The sequence below is a fragment of the Epinephelus moara genome, chromosome 16, assembly GCF_006386435.1.
Source record: "Epinephelus moara isolate mb chromosome 16, YSFRI_EMoa_1.0, whole genome shotgun sequence".
Taxonomy (NCBI): domain Eukaryota; kingdom Metazoa; phylum Chordata; class Actinopteri; order Perciformes; family Serranidae; genus Epinephelus; species Epinephelus moara.
Window position 1 is genome coordinate 23,231,112 of NC_065521.1, and position 22,778 is coordinate 23,253,889.

A 22,778-nucleotide genomic window follows, 5' to 3' on the forward strand; every position below is an offset into this window, starting at 1 on the left:
TCGATACATAATGATTCTGAATATTTGACAGTTTGAATGCTCATTTTTTGCAGTATCAATACTATTGATACCAATTACTTTCTCTCTCTCTACCCTCCAACAGTGAGTTGACTATGTTCTTGTGACTTTTCTCATTCTCTCCATTCTTTTACAGCACATTTTTCTTTTGGTTTTTACTTGCACCTTATTGCATTTTGAATGTGTGACAATCTCAGGGGCTTTTGAACATGTGCACGACCGAAAGAAATCTATTCTTTTCATTATTCTAAAAAAGTCTTAATTATTTTTTACATTTATTACAGTCATTCTTCTGCACTCTGCTACTAATCACGAAAAGTCATCGACATGTTATAGCCTAATTATATTCATTATTCAGTGAAAATTTTAAATTGAATACCCTCGATGTCAATTTTTCTTCATCACATCAAAAATGGTTTTGAATATCTTATTTTTCAAGGTATTGTATCAAAGTTAGAAATTCCAGAATCATGACAGCACCACTCAACATCCATAACAGCTTAAAAATGTAAAGACAGACACTAAAGGCTAAAGATCACAGTGTAAAAGTGAACTACCAAAGCATTCGTGTTCGAGACAGAGGACAATGACATTAAGGAGCAACACTGTTCCTTAAAACAAGGTAGGTCTTAACATTAGAAAGCTGGCTAGATCACAAATGACAAAGCTAACATTAGTCTAACTTTACCAACATTGCAAACTGTTGACACCAAGCTGGTATCTCAGGACCTTATGTAAGCTAGGCTTGCCAACTCAATGGAAAGCTACTAGTGACTTAGCTTATAATGATTTAAGTAAACCAGCCAACATCTATTAATGACAAAATTGCATGGCCTCAATGTTTATTTTAGGGTTAGCAAAAGTAATTATTTAGTTTGATGTGCTTGTTGATCTTTGAGGCGTTCAACTGGGAAAGAGGATGTCCACATGGCTTTATCGAAAGCCCTACACTTTCAGGGTTTGATAGAATTGTCTGTCTCCTTCCAACTTCTCTGAGTAACAAGTATCATGGTTAAACTCTTAACCACGACGAGCTCGAAATCCACAAAACCAACCTGAAAATGAGGAAAATCTGAGACAATTGCATTTAAGTCTACAGAGCACAGCTGTATTGTTGTCAGACCCCGCTCGGAGCTGGCTGATTTTACACGGTGATTGGACAGTTTGTATTCAAGGGGTGGGACTGAGCAAGGAGTGAACGGTGTTAAAACTTTTACCAGTCAAATAACAGCATGTTTAAGTGTCTCTGTTTGCACATTTTCTTTGGTGCATATTGCCAGCTGCAGTTTGATGCAGATAAAAGAGCAATTTGAAGCTGAACAAATTGAGCAAGTAAAAAGGAGTGAGTCAGTGTGAAGTGAAGTAGTAACACTGTGGCAATGAAAAGTCATAATGTATTGATGGCTGACAGGGAAGAGAAGGAGAAAGTGAGACGGAGAAAGAAAGTGGGGGGGGGGGGGGGGGCTCTCCACCCACAACCCAGGAAACAAAGTGCTTAGTAGAAAGCAGCGCTGGCTGCCTGGCCGATGAATAACGCTGTGAGGGGGCAGGTGAAGCTTGGAGCTATTACACATCAATCACTGGGCCAGGACCCTTTGAAAGATACCAGCTGTCTTAATGGAAAAGAGAAGGAGGGGGCAGTGGCTGGAGAGGGGTTGAGGGGGTCCCAGCCAACGTCACCTAATCCACCATTTACATTACTGCAATGGAGTCAAGGGCTAGCAGCCAGCGGGGCCCTGCTCAAATACATTTCTCTTTTCCGAGCCTGTTTAAATGAGACCTCTGGCCTGAAAAACCACACAGTTTGTGGCTCGATTAACACATCATCCCCCACAATGGCCACACAGCAGGTTTCTGTTACTAAACACAGCTTTTTTTCCTCTCTCTCTCCCTCTGTCTCCCAAACAGCCTTTTAAAAAGCCATGTTTTATTCATTTCAATCACTCCCACATTTACCCAAATCCATGCTCATCTCTGTAGTTTTAATCAAAACCTGTCTAAGGATAAACATCCAAATTATCACGCTTTGCTTGAGTACCTATACAGCTGTAGGGTTCCTCCTTTTTTTTTCTTATCCCACCAAATTTTAGTAATTGATTATCTTGGATTATAAATATGCAAAAGCTGGACATTTATTCATACCGCATTTTATAGAACAAATAATAGAGAAACTAGAAATTTTTACATTTAAATGCAAAGTAGAATTTAACAACAATATAACCAGCACAGTGATCCACTCAGTTTGGGGAGAGAGACTGAAAAAGTCATTCATGGCATATTCAATTGGAGAATTATGAAGTAGCAAAATGTGATTGGCAAGGATTTAGGGCCGGCTTTGCAAAGGGATTGAATGAAATACTCGCATGAATACAGATTAGAGGAGAACAATGTTAGCATGAATATACACAGGGTTATTAACAATGAGGGCAACTCAAATTGATCCGAATAAACCAGCCAGATCCTCAGCAGTGCACGGATCCTAGCTGTGGTGATGTCGAGCTGCAGCAGGTTTTCGTCAGCTCCAATCCATTACTCAGTGCGATCTAATCTAAGCTGCCATCCAAGCCCCCTAGAAACAACAGCACAATGAAAGGCTCAGCTGGAGGCAAGGGGTAGGCCACTTCATAAGGGATTCTCTGTGGTCTCTGCACGCTGCCTGCTTTGTCTTACCTGGTGCAATCATGGCTTGCTTTATTCTCAGAGGCCCTCTCTGTTTTAGTTCACATTGGCAGGGCAAAGACACTTGTCTGCTCCACTTGTTTTTCAATTCACTGATGAGTAACCACATCTTTTTTTTCCCCCTCTGCTAAAGCTGCGCTCACAAAGGCTCTATTTTTAGCTGGCATCCGGGGTTAGTTTAGTAGGTAAAAGCCATGCTCGAGAGAAGATAGCTTGGGGCTTTCCAACATCAACATTTAAACCAGCCTAGAGACTCCCATGGTAAAAAGCAAAGCACTGCAGCACAAGAACAGATTCTCATGCACAATGACACTGTGTGCAACAATAAACTATCACTGTCTAAAAAGATTAAGACAATTTACAAAACCTCCCCAGGCTAACAACAGCATCAGTTACCTTCTTGCTGTAATTTGAACTGATACCCACTAAGTCAAACATTTTCTCTGTCCAACAGTCCACAGGTACTTCCAGCCACAGACATGAGGATCAGACTGTGTGCTCCACATGGTCTAAGCCTCTACTCCATCTCTAAAGGAAGGCTAAATCCCCCCCTAGTCCCTGTTTGTGTGCTCCCTCTGAGAGCTCCAAATGGACCTGAGGGGGCCGCTCCACAACCCAAGATGTCCATTATCTGCGGCGCCTGTGTGCAGGACTTCATTTTGTAGCCTAATACCAGCTACTCCAAGACACAGTCCCTCTCAGCCTGCCATGTTTGTCTGGCTGGAGCGGAGCTGAAGGCCATTTCGGCAGCTCTGACTGCTTCACCAGGCATCATGTTTAGACACGGCTCCTGAGGGAAATGCCAGGGTTGTCCATTGTCACCCTTCCGCTTTCCTTTAAATGAGGTACTCTTGAGAAATATAATCACGCGCAGGCCAGTAAAGGACCTCTCCCAATGTGTCATTGATAAGAGAAGCAGGAGAATGTGAGGTATGTGGCGGCAGACAGCACTATCATGAATGTGGCTCTTAATTGAGTTTCCCTGTAGATCTGTGGGCTGCTTTTTTTGCAGTGTGAACAAAGTGCCTGATCTGAAAGGATTTTTAGTGTGTTCCACCTCTGGAGAGGCGCTGACAAATCTTTTTTCTAGTGAATTATTCTGTTGTAATGGAAATTTACCTAAAGGTAAAGCAGGGGTCAGGAGAGGTATAAATACACACCGGGGACACATTAAAGCCTGACTTGCACTAAAAAATATCCGCATCATATATGTATCTTCAAACATTTATCTCTATAAAATAGAGCAGAGCTGCAGTGAGGGGAGGGGGGAGGGAGTTACATGACATTTTCTCAATCAGATGTATATTGTAAAAAGATTTACTGAGAAAGAGGGAAAAAACCCAACAGTGATTTTGTCGTCTGTTAGAATGAAAGGACTCTTGAGATTTTAATATTTGAGCACTCAATCATGCACCACTTGCACTGATATTCTGCAATCAAACATCCCCACTCTTCCTCCCCAGATCTGCCTATCAGCTTAACGATCCCATCCGTCAGTTCAACTCCAACTGGTAGTCTAAATGAGCGTGGGTGAGGAGGAAATGTATTCATATGGCTGCCCTACATCCTCCAGCTACTCTAATCACTATGCCACACAGAGTGACGTGCCAACACAGAGGAAAAACTAACATAAATAGATTAGAGTGACAGATAAGACAGCTCTGAGGTTTCAGACTGACAGCACCGGCCGGCAGGGGCACTGAAGGATGTCTTCAAGAACAGCTCCAAAAAACAAAGCCATTAGGTCAGTACACAAAACCATTTTTTCCGCCTAAATTATTTAGCTACGCGGTGGCAAACTCTGCTCTATCCTCAAGCAGATGGTCGGGGGAGGAGGGGGGACAATCCCTCCATTCAACGTCTTATAATGATCTGAGCCAAAAAACACCTCCACCTCTAGATACCACAGGATGGTATTACCTCTAATTAGGAAGGACTATTATTTCATATGCAAACGCCTCTCCTCTAACCACCAACCGCCACCCAACCAAACATCACGACTGACTGCCGTTACAAAATAAACAAAACAAAAAAGGTTCCACGCACAATATCCCCCTTTTGTTTGTTACCCTCCATGCTAATTTCAGCATTCTCCCAACCAGAGCCATAATTCACGAGTCGATGTGTAAGCACTGTAAATAGACAGCGTCAGTGAACGTTCTCCAGTTGGAGATGTGTTTGCTCAAGGAAAAGGACGGCTTTAGAAAGCAGTCAGCGGGGGAGGTGACTAGGGGAGTGGAATATTCAGTGTAGCGTTCAGCCTTGTCATCCACCATCTCAGTCGTACAGGCCAGTGATCCTCGGCAGAGGGGAAAGCACCCTCTGCAGTGCACATGGGGAGAATAATATGAATCATGATTCTGTAGGGCCTCCATGCAGCTAGCCATGCTACAGCCACAGACAGGGCTGTGTTGTAAATATTGCCTTATTCTGGATGCGCTTCCTCTCCCTCATCAAAAAGGAGAAAAAAAACAGCTAGGGGGAAGTGGCCAGGAGTGATGAAAACACTGCTGGAACAAGCAAGATCTGAGCTCAGAGCTCCCATATCCTCTGAGGACAGCTCATAAAACATGCAGTGGCTGGGACTGGGCCTCTTACAGCAGTGGCATTTTAGTGCACCCTGCCACAAACACACAGGCCACACACACACTCACAGGTAGGCTGCAAATACACACAATTAATTTTAAAGAGTTTGGAGGAGTCAGACCTGCATGGTTTACTACCTAGACCACAAGCGAATGATTAGGTCCTAACCTAAAAATACACACCAGGTACAAAAGGTAACTATTTTCCAAAAACATTAGCAGCAGGGCCCTAGAACAATGGGCTTTTGGGAAAATATGAGAATAGAGGCTGGATATTACGCAGTGTACTGTAGTGATCCACAGATTAACTCTGCCTGTTCATGTGTGAAATGGAGACTTGATCCCTGACTGATAGTGTGCTATGCCTCGAGCAAACACAAGCTGCATATTTTTCATCTTTCCAAACACCTAGCAACTGCAATATATTGGATTACACATTGCATCCTTCACTGTGCAACAACAACGGCGCATTAAAAATACCGCCCGGCCCGACACAACATAGCTCAGGCTGACTATGGGCCTGCTGTCTTTTTAAAACTGAAGGTGAACGCAGCTGGCTGTGCGGCTGAGTTGCTGTGAATAAGCCTCAGATATTCTTGGAATGTTAATGTTAGGCTTTGACCATGGCAGTCTCACCGACTTCTCCTGTCATCACTGGGCCATTAATGACAATGAAAATACAACTTAGGGGTTGCCTGTGCCAATAACACACTCTTTCAAAATACAGAGGACATCACCTACATGGTTTGTTTTTAATATTCAGCAAAGTAAAAGCAGAAGGAATATATATATAGTGCCTGGAGTAACCGTTTCCACTGCACTCTCCCACAACGTTGTGAGACACAATTGTTAACTAATCCCGTGCTTGCATTGTGTTTAAGCACACCATATGCTGTGCTCATGCATAGGAAATCAGCCTCTAGTGCTTCTGCCATCACAGTCGCTTAGTGGAAATCTAGGAGGACAGCTTTGTGGAGCTACAGCCTTGTTAAAATAGCTTCCCACTGCATCTGCAAGCTTATAAAAAGCCACTGAGAGCATATTCACTACAGTGCAGCATTCATCTAAGTGTATACACACGTGTCAATCTAAAATGTGTAGGCCATTGACACACAGACACACACACACACACACACACACACACACACACACACACACTTACAAGCACACACATACATATATAAACAAAAAAAAGCTGCTACTGCTGAGCAACTGTATTTGCAGTCCAGGTCAGACTATGTGCTCAGCCAATAAATGGCCAGAGTGTAATGTGCCTTGACCTTCTATCTTTCTTTCAGCAGCTCCTTACATATATTGCTGTCTCTCCTCATATATCACTCGGGCAAATGGCGCCCTTCACCCTGCTCCCTCCTGTCCCCTCCTTAAAAGGCTGAGGGGACATCTTTGCCTGCTGTACTCAACTGACAGCCCTGGCAGCTTCCTCGCTAAGCACAAGGGGAGGGGGGAACAAGGCTCGTCAAGGGGGAAATGCTGCAATGAATAATTATGTTTCATAACATGCCCCATCCCCCCCTCCTTTATTAGCATCAAACAATAATTAATGGGGAACAAGGGGCACTGAAGAGTCTGCTTTTCGCTTTCCAGAACAAGAGGGTCAATATGCCCTTCAACCCTTTTCTACCCGCTCACCGTCAACGCAGGAGACACCTCATCCCTCTAAAAACACGCTCTTAGCTTATTTATGATGCCAGTTGCTCTGCTGGAGAAAAGGCGGCATTCCTGCTACACTCAGCAAAACTGGCCGGATCACTTTACGCAGCAGTTCACTACTTCCATCTCCACACCTCTTCTCAGCAGGCCAACTCAACAATTCAATAATGAATATGAAATGCCTCCTAATTGATGTCTATGGGAGTTGGAGCGGCTGAAAATACGGGCTATTGGACATGGGCTTGACTTGATTAAGTTTTTGTTTCACGTGAAAAAAAAATAATCTCTGATCAGCAGTAGCAAAGCCAGTCCTGATCGAATTAGCTTTGCACTAAGAGCTCCATTGATCTTGGCACTCATCTGCGCAGATGAGACCCGGAAAGGCAGCTGGTAATCCAATAGCAGGGATGGGAAGTGCTTCAAGGACTGTGCTGTGTTTACCCACCTATTTCCTACACAAAGAGGCACGATGTTAGTGCACGCCACTCACTGGACTGATTGGAAGCCACGGGGCCTTGGGAGCTCCAGTGAAATGAATAAGAGCCGCAGTGTGACCAAAAGCAAGGTACTTGAAAGCTGAAAGTAATTGCTTTCGCCATAGCTATCATGTAATGAGTAAACAGGATGAATCAAGGCGAGCCAAGATCAGTGTTTAAATGAGCTGTGCGGTAACATTCACGTCCTAATACAGGCTTCACTTCATAATCTGAGCCAAAAATCTAAAAGCGAGGCTGACATCAATTTAAGGGTTCTATTCACTCGAGTGTGAAAGTGTAAGGTTAGGAGAATCAATGTAGGGAAATCTGTCTTTACACTGTGATAACTTCATTGCAGCGTGCATTGATGCGAGCCTTCGCAATCAATTTTGCATGACATGAATGACATCAAACAAGAACCCAGAGGGCAGGGAGCATGTGGAATGAAACAGAGCAAAACTAAGGTAGTAAAGGGCAAAACATACAGCTGTTTCGCTTGTGCAAGTAGCTCAAGTGAAATGCGCCTGAATAGTATCGCAGTCGTGCATTAGCGCTTGCTCTCACACACACAAACACACACGCACTCGTAATCCATCAAGGATTCATGAGTGAATGCTCAATAACAAACTGAGTGCATTTCTCTCCTTCATATCACTGCAGCAAGAAAAAGAGTGAGAACTCTTCAGCAACCCACAGGCACACCACAAACACACACTACTCTCATACCACACTAATAACCTTGGGCTGTCTACCAATGCCATGACTTTATGGAATAGTATGGGCTCTAAATAGAAGCTCCATTTCTCACCAGCAGTCAGTAACGGCTCTATTTCAGCCACCCTGTCATTAAATATTTATCTTAGCAGAGTTGCCGATCATACCAAGGTGATAACCATTTAGAAATCCAAATCTGGGGCTTTTTTTCTGCCCCCCACACCCCATCTCCCTCCACCCCTGCCACAATAAGGACCCTATTTTTAAAAGGATTATCTACAAGTGTTCCTTTAATCAGCGCATGGCAGAAGTGTAGAAATCCCTCACCAACAGTCCCGGAGGAATACCTTTCTCTGAAGCCCTATCAGGCAGAGGATCTCCTTCACCGACAGCAGGCTGAGTGAGTGGGAGTGAGTGTGTTTGAGGATGAAAAGATGTGCTGCTGCCTTGCTATGATGTCCTCTCCAACAATCTCAGAACAAAGGCCTCCATTTTGAAGTGGAGTTATGATGGCACAACGCTCTTAAGGTCCTCTGTTGCTGTGTGTCCTATTGCTTTCTATCCTCTTTGTTAGGCCGCTGTTTGTTATGCTAGCAAGATAAGCCACTGTTGTGGGTGGCTGGGTGTACTACAGCAACCGGTGTACTGCTTGAGTGCCAAAGCTGACAGTCTGTGGGAGGGATTGTGGGCGTTATAGATCACTGGGAGACAGATGTCCAGTCTTGCCCCGACGCTGACTCAAACACTAACCCCAAAAACCGTGTATTTGCAAACTGGACTGCTTCCTGGTGGGTCTTAAGTTGATCTTTATCAGGCCAGTAGAGTCAGCTCTCTTTATCATACCTTCCCTTTTTTACTGGCGCAGTGGCTGAGCAGCTTTGTTATTTATGAAACATAAGAGGTGGAAGTGTACTCTGCTACAGCCTGATAAACATTACAAGCTGTCTTGTGCAGGCAAACAAGCAACCTGATTCTGAAAAAAATTACACCAGGCTCGAGCAAACAAAGAAATGCGAGGTTTAGATGAATGCAAAAAAAAAAAACATTAAATGAATATTGCGAATGCCTCTGGAGAATGGATGACTGGCAGGGCACTGGCAAGACACAGCATCATTGTCTACCATGAACGCGTTGAGATTCTCCGCTGCACTAAATAAGTGTCATGCTCCAATAAGCAGAATCAAACCCTTTGAGCATCTGTTGTCTTTAACTCTGCCTCTTTTTGTTTTACGGTGCGCCGTCACAGTTAATGATTTCCTCAAGATCTCCATTTTCCACATATGATTTACATGTTTGACATGCTTAATTGAGCAGACACAGGTTTTGTACAGCAACCGTTACTGACAAGCTGAATCCAAAAGAATGTTTTGGGCAGAGCTTAGAAATTTCATCTCAAAGGCAAGGTTGATCAAGAGGAAACGGACAAGGTATCAGCATATTGCCTTTCAGTTTCTTCTGGTTTACATATCTGGATTGTGCAGTCATCCCTTCCAGAGAGAATCACCGCCAGCAAAAACAATTACACTCCCCCCCACCCGAGCGCAAGCCTCTCACTGACTGCCTCGACTCAGCTTGACAATCAAGCCCATTAGATCTTTCTGTGAATTAAAGCTAGTTAACTAAAAGCACTGACACACATCAAGAATAGTCATTAGCCTGTCTTTTTAGCATAAAAAACAGGAATGATTTGCCGGTTCAGAGAGATCATCTCCCTACATGCAGCCTGGGGCAGCCCTTACTGTCTACCTCATTATTTTTGGAAGAACAAGGCCACTGATGAATCCTGTTGGGTTAAATGTAAGGTGCTCTCGTTATGACCTGGCTCGCACACACACGCACACACACACAGCGGCAGACTGCTTTAAGCTGCTCTTCTTACAGACAAAAGAAAATGGAGTAACTCGCCAACACTGTAAATATACGGATAAATCTCACTCAACTAAGCCTGTAAAATCAAAGTGGAATTGTTGGAGTACATCCCTCCCACGCAGCTGCACATTCTGCAGTGAGAAAAGCTGTCAAATGTTGGCTTTTTGTGGATACTAGCTGAGCTGACAAGTGCCAATGATACAACGTGAGTGATAAAGACATTCATTCCTGCTTAGAGAGAGGTTTTCCAGATGTGATAGTCTGCAATGCTCCAGTGCTTCATTACTGGATAGAGAGAGGCTGTTGCTGTGTTTTCCCCATTTACGTTGCCAGGGTGACAAATGAAAAGCAGAATCACCCGCACAACTAATCAAATGAGTGAGTGACAACAAGTCAATATTTTCTCATTGTGCGGACAAGCAATATATCTGCACAGTAACGAGCTGTGCTTCAAGGCTTAGGCAATGCTAGAGTCGCAGCATTATACGGATAATGTGCCAATAATCTGGCTCGGTGCGGCTGTTAAGACCGGTGCCAATAAAGACGCGCTATCAAAAGACAACCTTTACCAAGTATGGGCTAAATTACCGACTCGGCAGACATCATCTAGACTACTTCAAACAAACATACTCTGTCGTGTAAGGGCCACGAGCCAACAAAGACAAAACTGTAATTGGACATTGATCTGTCGAGGTCTAAGGATAAATAACTCATCCTAAGAGCAGCCATGAAGAAAGCAGTATGTAAACACCAACCTTACTGAGATGTTAGAGAAAATGGGCATATTGAGAACCACAAGTACTCAGTAGTATGTGCTCAGAGAATTCAGATTGTTCCCATTTTGCTTTCATTCCTTGGGGCTCATTTGTCATTTTTAAAAGACATCTTATTAAAAAAAGAAACCCAGACAATTATCTTGCTTTTGATTACATCCTTGACAAAAAAAAATCCTCCCTAAACACAAAATGGAGCAAACATCATCTCTACAAGCCTGGTTAAACACAAGCAAGATCAATGGGTAAATTTATCAGCAAATATTACCATTCGCTGCCTGGCAAGTAATCATTAAGGAATGGCACTGATGCATTATTCATTGGCTAATGTATAATTCAGACTTAACAGCAGATTCTATGCATAAATAAAGCGGTGATACATTTAAACACATTAAATGTTTACTTGGTAAAATAGGATATGAATGCACAGCGTGAGTGCTTCCCTGCTGCTGTCACTCGATTTGCTGCTGCCGCTCCTGAGGAGGCAGGGATGTACGGTGGAAACTGGAATATATACTCTGACAGCCCACTCATCATTAAACATACACTTAATGGACACAGGCTACTGATATCCAATATATGTTGGGGGGGGGAATAAGCCATTTCTGCGTAGGTGACTGCTGAATCCCACAGAGTGTCTCATTTTGTTGATGTAGTAAGTAAATGAAAATTAGGATTGGTTGGGAAAACCACACATTATAGCCTTACAGCAAGGATGGGACGATGGGTGATTTTATTGTGCATCACAATAAAAAATACACTCCCAATAAGTTGGTGGTGAATTTCCATTTTCTGAATAATCATGTATATGTGTTCAGCAGCACCTAAAAACATTGATGGCCAACCAATAATAAAGACTCTGTAAAATGGCTGCATAAGCACCAACCTCAAAAAACGTAATGATCTCAATCAAGCACTGGCATTTTTCATTTCAAAAGATATGATACCATTTCACATACCTGAAAACCCTAGCATTTTAAGCTCCTAAGATTTTTTTCCAACTAAAAAGAATGCTCATTAAAAAAACATGTCTCCAATCTATGAGTGATTCTTCTTAAATTGATTGTTTCGGTGCCATTTTAAAGGTCCAGTGTGCGGGATTTCGTGGCATCTAGTGGTGAGGATATCACATTGCAACCAGCAAAAACTTCTCCCGTGTGTCAAGCATTAACTCCCAGTTAGAATTCCTTCACTGTTCAGCAGGTTTTTACCAGGAGCCGAATTATCCACAGAGGTCTATTCTTCTCCGAAACAAATGGACCAGGGGATCAGAACCAAAAAAAAACAGTGAATAAAGCAGTTTAACATTGAAAATCTATGGTTTTCCGATGCTGTTGGGAGCATTGTGGAGGGGTTGCTTACTACAGTGGTTGACGCGAAAACACAAATGGCCCTATCTAGAGCCAATGTTTGGTTTGTCCGTTCTGGCTACTGTAAAAACATGGTGTTGCAACATGGTGGATTCCTAGTATGAGGACACAGTCCCTATGTAGTTATAAACGGATCATGCAAGGGGAACAAAAACACCACAACTTTTATTTTCAGGTGATTATACACTGAGGAAAATATACTAAATTACTCCCGGTATACACCCCAAGAGCCTACGCACTGGACCTTTAAGTGCTTGAAGCAAACTTTGATATTTATCGTGATGATATCGCAAATTGCAATTATTCTGGCCAGGGTAACTGTGACATGACATTTTCATATCACCCCATGCCTAGTATATAAAATGTACTTTCCTGGCAAATGAAGATTTATGTACCATCGCTTTATCTCCCCCGGACATCGGCATGTGTGTTTAAACATCACGGCGGGATTGTGAGGATGTTCTTGTTGAAGTGTCAGAGCTGGTGTCAGAGGGACAGTCAACAGGGAGGACGAGAAGGCAGCGAGGACACACAGGCTCCATCTGACGGTGTTCGGAGCAGGCGGCCCTGTGGGGACCGCCATTCCACTTTATGACCATGCACTGAATTAACAAGGCCAGATGTCCCCCCACTTAACATGTGTGAAAGTGCCCTCCGATGGGCTCAGCTGCTTTAAGGATGTACCGACAGAGTGGGGGGAAAAAGGAGACAGGGCCTATTTTCAATTATCCCAATTTCTCACTCATCGTCGGCTCCTGAGGTTTATGTTAATTAAAAGATATCGGCCCCTTTCTCTGCGCACACAACAAATTAGATGGAATTTTCGACGAACAATCAAAGCACCTCTCCAGTCCTTCATCATTCTCTATTTCAGTAGTCACCCACCAGAGGGTACTGCCTCCTTAGCAGTGCTACCACTGTTTCATGTGTACTATGTCAATCAGTGGCTAATGTATTCTAAATGCGTCACTGGTGAACCACTATCTGCAAGGACAATAGGTCAGGAAGTGGCGAGCTAGTTTGTTCCATTTAGAGATGAAACCCATCTAAAGAATCAACAAGACCTGAAGAGATTTATCATCGCTCCTCAAAACTATGCGTCTGCGTCTCTGTGTAGGGGGATGGAAATGACACCAACAATGGTATGGAAGTCATGACTTCTCATTGATTTTCCGCCTGGCTTTATATGACATGGCGGCTCTTGCATTTCTGTATTGTTGGGGTCAAAAGTGGGAGGGTAACTGGGAGCCATAGCTTTTATGTGGCTAAGATAAGCCACATTCACACAACCAAAAAGCCAGAGTTGTAATTTCCCTAAAATTTATCTGATCAACATCTTACAAACAGTTTGTTTTTAATGGGTCAAACATCACATCTGTTTTCAGTTATGCAGCGTATTATAATAACAATTGGGTCATTTCTTTGTAATTACAATGGGATACAGTTGAGTCATTCAGACTATTACCCCAATGGAAAAGATATCAAGACCCCAGCCGACTTACTCATTAGAAAGACAATTAGAGGCCCGCCAACACTGCATCAATTACAATTTCTCTGATTCTTTATGCATTACATCATGCCGTTAAAAAAAACAACAACACACCGACAACCTCTGAGTGTTTTTCTACCAGCCAGCAACTGCCATCATCCTGACACAGGGAGGAAAAAAGGGGGCAGAGACGCAGCGTGGTGCAATCCCAGTGAGGGCCATCATGCGAGCAGATTAAATAACGTTTTTCCAATGCCCTGTCAAACATTCAGCCGCCTCTGAGCAGCTAGACAGCCGTTACAGCCTCACTCTATGAAGCATCTCTCTCTCTGTATGGTCGGAAACAGCCTCTTTGATCCGGATATCGCCCCTCAGATTCCTCAGAGGTGACACTCATACACGCGCCTGTATGTGAGCTGAATGTTTACTAGCTCTCTGTACCTTGTCAGCGGTGAGACTGGTGTTTATGAAGGGGGGTGACTCACACCGCTACTATGATTCCCTTGGTTTACATGAATCAACATTGCAGACTGCGGACTCAGACCCAGATCAAATTGCACATCAGATTTAATTTCCTACAAACACTGGTATGAAGCACTGCAAATAGAGATGATGTGAAATGATACCGATAGCAGTATGGTAGTGTGTACATAATTAAGATTAAGACTGCTATATTCTCGTCTGATAGCAGCCTCACCATGAAAGCCTCAGTGCTCTTTTCCCATACGAATCTCACACTGCAGAACAACTTGGGCTCTTGTGTAAAACTCCATTAAGAGGTCTGACCACTTCCTCTTTCATACACTCCACAAGAAGTGAAACTAAATGGATATCCTAACCTCTGGGGAAGTGAGGAAGATGCCATTTCTAAATGTGTTTGGAAAGACAAGTTATGCAAGTTTTCCCACATATTAGAGTGCGTTTAGCATGACATGGCCACACCAATGTGTGTTAGACTGGAACCTCTCAGTTCATTTTCTATTTCCAAAGAGGCGTTATCAGTGGCCATGGACCAAAATGCCTCTGGACACAACTGGATAAACCTACAACCATTCAGAGCAACGAGACATGTGACCCAGTGCTGAGCTGACTACAGCCTCCAGAGATGAGCTGTGATGGTGTAGCATCAATACGGCTGTTTACAAAAATGCCTAAACTGTGTTCCACTTTACTAAGCTACATTTAGGTTGGTAGTGTCTCATGTGAGTGGGTGCATGAGCCAAAAATGCAGTCAGAGTGTTTTGCGTAAAGCGCGACGGCTCCATAAGTTGTGAGTCATCATCTTAGACACGCCTGATATTAGATAAATAGTTGTGATTGGCTCAAAGCAGATCAGGCCGGCTGGAAATCTGTCTGAGCGGGAGGGGGACCAGACGTATCCACCAGAGCAAATAAAACATGAGCTTGCAGATTTGTCTGGTTCCCAGGCTAGTGTGTGTTACCCATATCACCCAAAACTATGTCTGTCACACTACTGGTTACCATTTCAGACACAGGCCTATTACTTAAATAAAAGACTAATCCTCCTCAGTTCACTGACTACCCAACAACAGACAAAACATCTATGGTCTAAAAGGGGAAAAGCGTTCTACAAACAAACCAGAAAAAAAAAAGCCTCAGAGTCATGGATATGACCAGAATTTTCAAACCCGGTCTTGTTTATGCTGCCGTATTTTCAGCCAATATTGGTGGCACAAATAAACTCATATGACAAGTGACATCACCTTAAAATTGTCAATAAAAAGGAAAGCAAAGTCTGTTGTCTGTAAAATCTTCACACCCCATCTGCTGATGAGATCTAAATCAAAGATCACTCCTTTTTAAGATTAGAGAGAACCAGCTGGCAGTTCAGCGCTGCGAGTTACAGGGACACTCAGAGAGACAACAACCACTGTTAACTTTTTAACCATAACTGCACCTCGTGACTTATACAATGCCTCGTATTCACATTCACGTGATTTTTAAAACCGAACGAGCCTCAAATGTTCAAAGCATTTTTAGGAGGAGCAAATGTCCTTTCTATGTTCCAACAATAGTCCATTATCTGCTGTGCTTGTGCCATACATTAGCCCATGTGGTGTCGTCCCACTCAAGTGGATTAATCACATCTGAATCATTAAGCTAGAGGTCACTTCTCAGCTAGTGGGGGGACAAAAAATACCACAGGAAGCTGGGCATGGTGGAGATTAGCTCCTCACAATTAGCAATGTAACATCTGAGTCCATGTAATAGCTCGGTTAAAAAATGCAGCAGCAGGGGGAAGGATTTCAGGAAGGGATTGTTTTTATATGGCGGAGATTGAGGGCAATCACTGCTTCTTCCCCCCTCCTCATCCTCGATTTGTATCTTGTTTCAGGGCTGTAGCTTTCTTTGTGCTTATGTGGCCACATACCCTGTGGATTCAGCTTCTGACTGGAGTCACATGAAGACTTACTATGACCAATTTTACAGTAATTTAAGTAAACAAGCCCCCCCCCCCCCCTCTTCTACTATAACTGGAAAACATTAGATAAGCTGCCTTTCAGACAAATAACTGTAGTCTGCTTTCAAATCCTAAGCTGTCCCCTCCTAAACACACACACACACACACACACACCAGCCCCCCCCTTTGCTCCTTTCAACAACAGGCACAGATCTCCCCCCACAGTGAGAGCTGCATGTGCTCGGGCCAGAGTTCATAGCCTCTGGGGTGCTGAAGGGGGGAAGTCAAGTTAATTTGGTGGTCCTTCAACAGTTTGCTGGTTGCAGCCGGTCCCCTGCACACGGTCCCCCTTAAAACACTCAACTTCTTTCCATTATTACACTCCAATAATCAATTTATGACACGAGCACGGCTGTAAATCCAACAATCCAATCCCTTTTATGTGAAACTTGGGGAAATCCCACCCGTTCAAAATTTATGTAGCACTGACTCATCAAGACACATTTCAACATTTTTTCCTGTCAAAAATGCAACTTTTCTCTCCTCTAGGAAGTTGATTGATTGCTCAGACACACACACACACACAAGGAGTTTTTTGTCTTTGATGTGTGTTTCCTGGACAGCAACGTTGCTATTTAAGCTCTCACTTTGTTTACTTCATTATTCTGACTTTAAAACCATTAGCTGCTGAAGCCTTGTTACAGGCTGCTCAGGTCATGGAGGTTGCCTGAGGGTCTGCTCCACAGTCCAGAGAGAAGAGGAGCCAAGTTTTACAACAATGCAGCCAACTTTCAGCTCGCCGGAGCACTCAAAAACATTTGACTCGAGGTCACACACGCTTCCTAAAAACAAAAATAGGACACTCTACGCTTTAAAGTCTAAGTGCCACCCGGCTTTATTCATCACTATTGCTCAAATTCAGTTTTTTTCTTTTATAATCACACACACATTGCTCTCCCTGTCTGCGCCCCCCACCACCTCCTCCTCCTCCTCTTCCTCCAACCACAACCGTCCTGCAATCTTTTTTTGTATTCAACTACTCACCCGCCAGTCTGGTGATTCTTGGAGTCCCACAGACTGCTGCAAACAAGTTCAAAACGCGATCCTTGCCCGAGATGACCCACCGAACTTAACGCCAGCTGGGCCAAATCCAAGAACCGGGACAAAACCAAGGCGCGCACGGACACTTTTCTTTCCTCCTGTTTTAAACCCACTGCCCGCACGGAGGGGCTCGGGCGAGCACTTGCTTCAACAAAAGACGGTTTCACTTTACTGATTTACAGTCCGCGTCCGATATAAAGCCGAGCAGAGGCACCGCACCGTCAGCCAGTCCCCCCGTGAAACTGCTCCTATTCCCTCCGGCCGTGTTGTTGTCGATGATAGTGTCCACATGAAAAAGTAACACAGCGCTGTTAGTTGTTTCGAGGGGTAGGAAACCAGCGAGTTCGCCGTTTACAGGCTCCGCTTCCTTTTTCCACACACACACACCACGCATACACACACATGCATGCATACACACGCGCGCTCTCTCTCTCTCTCCCCCTCTCTTCTGTTTCCTATGCACACACACTCTCCCTATCGCTCCCTCCGTCTCTGTAAACCCCCCCCTTCTCCTCCTCCTCCTCCCCTCCTCCTCCTCCTCTTCAGCTGTTCAACAGACGCATCCACATGGCTGACCTAGTCTTTCTTTATCCAGACACTAGTGAAGGAGAATTACCCCGACCACACTCAAAAAAAGAGGAGAAGAAAAAAAAAGCTGAGCGAAACAAAAACATGGACTGGATTCAAATAATCGTCAGGGACAAAAGGGTGGTGGTGGTGGAGGTGGTGGTTGGGGGGACGCCAATGGGGCTGCTGATTGATGGCAGCCCCGTAGGGAAACGCAGCGCGCACAGTGTGTGTGTGTGTGTGTGCGCACCAGGAAGCGAGATGCACGGCAGCCAAAGTGGCCCCGACCCACCATCATCAACCGATCAATGGTAACGCTTATGGGAATGTGACTGAAACACTAAAGCGAGACAATGAAAAGCAGTGAAAGCTTGTAGTAGTAGTGCCTTGTTAATAACAGCTTAATGGCACACTACATTTTTCTCCCTGTGTGTGTGTGTGTGTGTGTGTGTGTGTGTGTGTGTGCGCACAAGGACACATCTTAACGATTGATACATAAATACATTAACTGATTTATATCTGAAAACATTAGCTATATGCATCTGCTTGGGGAAAAAAAAATACACAAGAGAAGAAGCGGATGAATGCTGCTCAGGCTTGTGGAGCTCATTTGCATTTTTGGATAATGAATTAATTAGTCACCCCACCCATTAAAAAGGCAGAAACAAGCGGGGATGATAATGTGAGTAGTCCATTAGCAATATTTGGGAGGCTGATTTTAATGGCTAGCCTGTGCGTAGCATCAAATGTGATCCTGGTTATTTCCCTCATTTTGTGGTAAAATATACATTATGTTTTAATGAAAAGAAATCTGACAGTCTCCCTTACACATAAGAGGAGGGTGCAAACAAAGATGGCCTGCTTTAAGTTATAAATTAACAGGATGATTTCCATTTCACAGAGCAAGTAGCTTGACACATTTTCATTGTCTTAAACATGATATTATTGGATCACTGTCAAAATCCAATTACGTAAAGCAAATAGTTTGAGCACTGGGATGTTTTTTTTTTTTTTGCACTAAAGCCAAACACAGGCAGCAGGAGAGACGGGCAGTGAGGATCAATAGCAATTGAGTTGAGGGTGGTGTGCAGGGGGTCTTTCATTGTGCTGCAAACCATGTTGGTCGCCTTCGTTTCAATAGCAGAGGGTGGGGAGTGTGCAACAAAGTGCTGGTAAAACCTTTTCCAGCTCCTGAAGCATCTGTCCTGAGAAGTCGTACTCCCCCCCTCCACGTAGTAACCTAACACCACGGCAGCAGCAGCTCCTCCCTTATCACTGTATGTATACATTTCACAAGGTCAGTGTTTATGATATTTACACACAGTCTGCCTCCTCTCCTGAGTTACACAAACATCCAGAGGATCCAGGGCTGATAGGGAGGCAGAAATGCATGTCAATCTCTGTTGAGGATACACAATCAAAGACAGAGGGGTATTTCAGGCTTCATAAGTGATTGTATCACGTGTTACGCAACAAGAAGGCAGCCAACATTTTCAGCAGGTCGGTGAGGCTTAAGTTGGGCCAAGACAGCAGTGAAGGGTGAGCGCAGTGAATCCTCTCTGAAGGCAGTGCAGAGCAAAGCTGGATTGGCTGGCGGGGCAGGCTCCCCTCCCTGGCAGATGAGATCCCATTATCAGGGAGACGAGAACTCCACCTCCAGGATTTCACAGCTCCTCTGTTTATCACATGGCTCTGTCAAGTTGGGCACCATTAACCGATAATGAAAGGAGACAACCGGTGCAGTTACAAGCAAAGCACTCCACATTCTACAGGCCTAAGCATGTATCTGGGAAGCTGACTGTGTCTATTCAATTCTGTTCAGCATTCAAACGGCCCATCACAATACCTTTTCCCTGAGCACCCCCTTCTACAGCTCACAGTGCCTTCGATCCCGGCAGAACAAAAACTGGTTACTTGCTGCCTCTTTCTGAATTCAGAGGAAACGAAATCTAACGGAGCCGAGCGCTTGCTCGAAAGAGAAAATGACACTTTGCTGCAACTGTCTTTTTCCTACAGATTATTAAAGGAGAACAATTCCTTGTAAGAGCTAACAAAACCAGAGGGGGCGTATGAGAGGAGGAAAAAAGGCACAATAAAGCAACACAAACTATCATTTTGAAATATGTTTTCTTCATCCACATCAAACATAATTAGTACAAGTGTTACTAAACAAAAAGACTGCAAGACAGCCACTGAATCAAAGGCCAACGCGGCCCCCTCCTCACCCCTCCCCAGTCTGACTACTCCATTTATGGTTTATAGGATTCTGTAGCCACTTACGCTCATTAAAAATGAATACTTAACAAAAGCTGTGGCTGACACACACTGTTTGCTTTAGCCTGATTTCTCCACACTGGAGAAAAACAAGCCACTCAGAGGCAGCAAACACAGAGAGCAAGCGAGGGAGAGAAAGAGAGAAAGTGCTCGGCGATACAAGTAAGTCAGCCAGTAGCTGAAACAACAGAAAAAAGCGACATGGATGACTGAGCCAAGCCTGTGAGAGACTTGGCAAGCCTCAGAGGCCCTGGCCTCTTAAGCACTCATATCTAGTAACTTCATTTAATACATTCACCAGGGATGAGCAGACAAGTTGAAGGAAAAAGGGATTGAGAGAAGAAAACAGACTTGTAAACCAAAAGGAGGGTTAGGTTGTGGCGGTGGTGGGGGTGTACTTCAGAAGCTCGACTTTAACACATGACTAAATCTCCACAGTGTAACAAGCTAACTTCCCTGCTGCCAAAACATAATGCGAGGAGGGGAAAAAAAAAACGGATGTGCTAGACTGAACCTTGAGACCATTTTACCATTCTCAGGCAGGTATTATCTACAGGAGCCGTTCCTCTCATATTAAAAACTTGAACAGTGCTTTTCCAGATGGGGCTTTAAAGCAGTGACTCTCTCCTCGCCACACGTACTAAATCCATAAAGAACAAAGACTCTGTGTGACTGCTGCTTGAAGTTACTGTTCCTCATACTGACGGCAAGTGCTGATAGGCCTCTCCCTTCACTGCTGGCAGGCAAGCAAAAAAAAAAGCTGACTTCAAATCATTCATTGCCCCTTTTAGCCTTCATGGATTCTTAAGAGAGCACTTTACAAGTTGGGGGAATCCAAAGGGAAAATAGGGTCTTACACGACTAATTAAAACACAGACTTTGCCTGGAGGGGGTTGAGAGAAGGGGAAGCAATAAAACAATCCTCTCCAATCTCCCAACAAAGTAACTCAAGGAAATTACTCAACTAAATATGGTTAACTGCACGCTTGTGGATATGAAGATTCAAGGACTATTGCTTTTGCTAAAAAGAACAGTACTTGACAGAGTGAAATTTCATTAACTAAGAAAAAGAAGAAAGGACCTTTAAGAAATAAAGGTTGCACTTTTCTCTACACAAGCAAACAGCCCTGTTATGGTGACAAAAGACTAACTGAAAATCAAGATGTCCTCTGGAGGCAATCCAAACAGACAGCTAGTAATTAACCTGCTACCTAGCGAGCCTTTATTTGCGATCATTAACACAGTTGTAAAAATGTGAAAGAAGCCAAGGAATGGTATTTCACTTCAGGCAATCAGTGCAAGGTCTAGCCTTGCATAGCTATCTTGTTTACATAGCTATTCACAGTCACATTTGGCAGCCTCGCAACACTCTGAAAACCAAGACACTTGTAGGCTACATATGTCTAATCTCTTTGCCAAGCTACACAAGCTACTCAAGAGAGTGAAACTTGCTTGCAGCAGCCATTTGGTAAAACTATTGCATATTAAAAAAATGAATGTAAGTAAACCTTATTCCAGATGGAAGTATCTGCCACCTGGCAGACAAACTGATCAAATGTTAGTGAGAGGAATCACAGCATTTTCTCTTTATAAAATACAGTAAAACCCGACTGCTCATTTGCAGACTTTGATATATATTAGCAAAAAAGCAAACTGCTCTCGACAGGAGCTCACACTGTCAACAGTTTCCGTTAGATAACAGCTTGCTGAGATGCAGAGTGAAGCTAAGGTAAAAGAAGATCAGCGTGTGACATGCTTATAAACTCTCTGTGGCCATACTCTCACGCAAATAGGAGGTGACACAAACAAATGCACATGTGTAATAACTTAGATGCTGTTTCACTAAGCCCCTGATTTTCCACAGATATTCTTCGAGCTCTCACATGGACTGTCTGTGTCTGTCTGATTCTCCAGGCAAAACAGGGCCTCATTCATCTGAATAAAAGAGCAGTTCAGCCTGCCGTGGCTGCACTGAGAACAGACTCTGAGGAATGAGACTGTATTTCCAAAAGGGCCATGGAGAGACAGAGTGCGGGCTGTGGCGAAAAGAGGAAGTTTACATTTCAGGCAAATCCTTTTGTGAACAAAGACGCAGCGAGATAAACAAACAGTACATGTGTCTGATGCTTAGCTCTGGAAGCAGTTAGTAAAATCCTATTCCGGCAGGGTGAAACTGTGTTTAAAAGTCATCAGCAGTCGGCTGAGCACATGGGGTCCGTGGTCATGAAAGCAAAAAGAGAGAGAGTGGCGGTTGGGGTGTGTGATTCCTGTGTGGTTACTGTCTCCAAGCTAATCTGCTCAAATAGCCTATGACTGCTCTATTTCACACAGAGCACATGGCTGTCTCACCTCCATACACTGCCACCCTATGGACAGTGAGCGGAAGTGCAGCTTCATGCTGTTGCTGTGCTGTAAGGGGAGTCTGAGTGGGGGAGCTGAGGCTCATAATGTGTAAAACAAAAAAAATTAACTCCCTACACTATAATTCATGACATGCGTATTAAGATACTCAATATGGCGCAATGGCCCACATGGCTGTAGCTTTTTTTTTTCTGCAGTACCAGTGCTTATTCAGAAATCAATTACCCTCCTCTGGTCACACTTGGCTGCTCTCAGTGTGTAAGCTAATGATTCAACCATCTAGTTTACAGATAGATAGTGATAACTAGAATAAGCACATCCATTATAGGTCACAGGAACAAAATACTCAAGTCATTCAAGCTAATTTTTCACATCTTGAATTTTTTCCATCTCGTTTTCCTCACATTCC

At 43.8% G+C, this 22,778-nt stretch overlaps 1 protein-coding gene across 5 annotated transcripts in view; it reads right to left on the reverse strand.

The window, feature by feature from the left end:
- rerea (arginine-glutamic acid dipeptide (RE) repeats a) overlaps positions 1 to 22,778 on the reverse strand; it is a 148,190-nt gene that overhangs the window by 91,935 nt on the left and 33,477 nt on the right. For 2 of the 5 annotated variants that reach the window (XM_050063910.1, XM_050063906.1), the window contains exon 1: positions 17,111 to 17,672. The exons of 2 other annotated variants lie outside the window; for them this stretch is intronic. The gene's annotated coding sequence lies outside the window, so the exon portion shown is untranslated. Of the gene's footprint in view, positions 1 to 17,110; positions 17,673 to 22,778 lie in introns of those variants that run through there. One more of the 5 variants, XM_050063909.1, reaches the window with a different exon arrangement.